The sequence below is a fragment of the Elephantulus edwardii genome, unplaced genomic scaffold (genome assembly GCF_000299155.1).
Source record: "Elephantulus edwardii isolate Elephantulus edwardi_28Jun2011 unplaced genomic scaffold, EleEdw1.0 scaffold00044, whole genome shotgun sequence".
Taxonomy (NCBI): domain Eukaryota; kingdom Metazoa; phylum Chordata; class Mammalia; order Macroscelidea; family Macroscelididae; genus Elephantulus; species Elephantulus edwardii.
In genome coordinates this window covers 18,688,940-18,692,739 of record NW_006399794.1, presented here as the reverse complement: position 1 = coordinate 18,692,739, position 3,800 = coordinate 18,688,940, and positions in this window count along the sequence as shown.

The following is a 3,800-nucleotide window of genomic DNA, read 5'->3' as shown; positions in this document are numbered from 1 at the left end:
TGTCAGAGGCAATGTGATTGGCACAGGATAGAGCAGGGTTTCCGGCTGTTGTACATAGGGTCACTATGAGTCGCTAATTACTCGACGGCACATGACAACAACAACAGGAACTGTTACAGTCAGAAACTGTTCGAACATGTTATCAAGATGCTTTAATAATAATTGCTTACTGGAATGCAAAAGTTAGGTATCAGGAAGAAGAATCAATAGACGGAAAATATGGACTTGGTGATAGAAATGAGGCTGGCCATAGAATTATAGAAATCTGTACAATCAATTATTTATTCATAGCAAATACCTTGTATAAGAAACATCAACACAGGTTATACACATGTATTTTACCTGATGGGATGCACAGGAATCAGATTGAGTACATCTGTAGAAGAAACCATTGAAGCAGTTAAATATCAGCAGTAAAAACTAGGCCAGGTGCTGATTGTGGAACAGACCATCAACTGCTCATATGCAAGTTCAACTAAAGAAGGTTAAACGATATTCACAGGAATGAAACTTTGGCCTTGAGTCTATCTCCCATGAATAGATTTGAGGCCTTGAACACTAATATGTGAAGACCAGATAAGCTGTGGGAAGATATTAAGAATATCGTTCATGAAGAATGCAAAAAATCATTATGATGAAGGAGGAAGAAGAAGAGAAAGAAGAGGAAGAGGAAGAGAAAGAAGGAGGAGGAGGAGGAGGAAGAAGAAGAAGAAGAAGAAGAAAATACAAAAATGGATGTCAGAAGAGACTCTGAATATTGCAGTAGAGTGCTGAGAAGCCAATGTAAGGGAAGATATCAAGAAATTAACTATCTGAATAGAAGATTTCAAAGTGCTGCTTGGGAAGACAAGGAAAGGTATTATAATGAAATGTGCAAGGAGCTGGAGTCAGAAAAATCAAAAGAACTGAATTTGTTCAGCATTTCTTAAGCTGAAAGAAATAAAGACTAAATTCAAGCCATGAGTTGCAATGCTTAAGGATGCTATGGTCAGGATATTGAATGATTCAAGACGCATTAAGAGCAGATGGAAGGAGTATACAGAGTCATTATACCAAAAAGAATTGGCTGAAACAGAATAATTTTAAGAAACAACATATGAGCATGAGGCAACAGTGATGAAGGAGGAAGTACAGGCTGCTCTGAAGGACTTGGCAAAATATAAAATATAAATTCCTTGGCAGGAATGCCAATTGACATATCTCAGCAAATAGATGCTGCCCTGAACGTGCTCACTAAGTTGTGTCAAGAAATCAGGAGGACAACTACTGGGCCAACTGACTGGAAGAGATCCATATTTATTCCTACTCCAAAAAAAGGCAAACCGACAGAGTGTGGAAATTATCAAACAACATCACTAATATCACACACTAGCAAAATCCTGCTGAAGATTATACATAAAAGACTGGAACAGTACACTGAGAGAGAACTACCAGAAATACAGGCTGGGTTTAGAAGAGGTCATGACACTAGGGACATTATTGCCAATATCAGATGGATCTTGGCAGAAAGCAGAGAGTGCCAGAAGAATGTCTATCTGTGTTTCATTGACTATGTTAAAGGCATTTGGTTGTGTGGATCTCAATAAATTGTGGCTGACCTTGAGGAGAATGGGAATCTCAGAGCACTTGATCATGCTTATATGAAACCTACACTTGGACCAAGAAGCAATCCTCAGAATTGAGCAAGAAAACACTTCCTGGTTCAAAATCAGGAAAGGAATGTGTCAGGGATGCATCCTGTCCCCGTACCTTTTCAATCTGTATGCAGAACAGATCTTTCAGGAAGCAAGGCTTTCTCATGAGGAGGAAAGGAGCATCAGGATTGGAGGAAGACTCATTAACAACCTATGATATGCAGATGACACAACCTTGCTTGCTAAAACTGAGGACCTGAAGGATTTGCTTTAAAAGGTCAAGGACTTTAGGCTTCAAAATGGATTGAAGCTCAACATCAAGAAGACAAAAGATTCTCACCACTGGGTCAATTGGCAGCACCATATTAGATGGAGAAGAGATTGAGATTGTTAACAATTACAGCTTGTGTGGATCCACAATCAACAAGCATCCAGGAAATCAAAAGATAAATTGCACTGGGTAAATCTGCTGTCAGGAACCTCTTCATAGTTCTGAGAAGCAACAGTATTTGTCTAGAGACCAAGGTGTGTCTGATCCAGGTCATGCTATTCTCAATTACTTGTTATGCATCAGAGAGTTGGACAATGACTAAGGATGACAGAAGAATAGAGGTCTTAGAGTTGTGGTACTGGAGAAGAGTCCTGAACATACCATGGACCTCCAAGAAAACAAATAGGTCTGTCTTAGAGTGAAACCAAGTCTTTCCTTGCAGGCTAGGATTTGGGCATGTGGCCAAGAAAGATCAGCCCTTGGAGAAGGATATCATGCTCATAAGAGTACATGGACAGCACCAGAGAGGGAGATCCAGGATGAGATGGATTACTACAGTAACTGGGGTAATGGGGGTTGGTGTGTCAGAGTTACTGAGACTTGTTCAGGACAGGGAAGTGTTCAGAGCTGCTGTATATAATAAGGTCACTATACATCCCATGTGACTCAATGGCACATAAAATCAGTAACATACTATGACAGATTAGGAAGCAGGAGTAGCATCCACTTCCTAAATAATATGGCTCCAGAAGTTATATGAATTTTAATAAATAAAATAATTATTTAAATTATTATTAAATTATTAACATTTAATTAATAAAAAATAGCTGTAGAGGGGCTTCAGGCCTTTTGTTCATAGGGTCACTACGAATTGTGGCTGATCGGAGGCAATCAACAACAGAACATGAATGGGTTATAAAAAAAATAAACAATGAAATAAAAGCATTGCTTGAAACAATACAAAATGGAAATACCAAAACCTCTGAGATACAACTAAGTCAATCATGAGAGGGCAGTTCATAGCAATAGCTCCACACATAAAAAGGAAGAAAAAATAAAAATCAATGATCTAACTCAACACCTTCATCAAATAGAAAAATGACAATGATCTAATCCTACAGCCACAGGAAGAAAATAAATTATCAGGACAACAGCTGAAATCAGTAAGATAGAAGACAGAAAAAACTATTGAAACCATCAATAAGACCAGGAGGTAGTTTTTCAAGAGAGTCAATAAAATTAACAAACCACTGGCAAACTTAACAAAAGAGAGGGACAAAAAGAGAAGACACGGATATCTTGATTAAAAAAATGATAGAAGTGACATCACAACAGAACTAGATGAAATTAAATTGATAATATCAGAATCTATGAAAATCTATCATAAATTTGAAAACCCAGAGGAAATGAAGAAATTCCTTGTTACTGCTACCCTACCCAAATTGACATAGACAGATGTAGAACACTTGAACAGACCCATCACAAAAGAAGAAATAGAGCAAGTCAGAAAAAGACTCATCCACAAAAAAGTCCTGCACTAGATGGTTTCATGACTAATTCTACATATCATTCAGAGAGGAGCTATCATCAATTCTACCTAAACTATTTAAAAAACAGAAAAAGAAGGAACATTCCCAGAGTCATTCTATGAAACAAGCATAACCCTGATATGAAAACCAGGCAAAGATATTACCAAGAAAGAAAACTTCAGACCAATATCTCTCGTGAATATAGATGCAAAACTTCTTAACGAAATTCTATGGAATCCAAAAGTGCATTAAAAAAATCATGACCAAGTGGGATTCATAATTTGTATGCAAGGATGGTTTAAGATAAGAAAAATGTTGTTGTTGTTGTTGTTATGTGCCGTCGAGTCGCCTGCGACTCATAGCGAC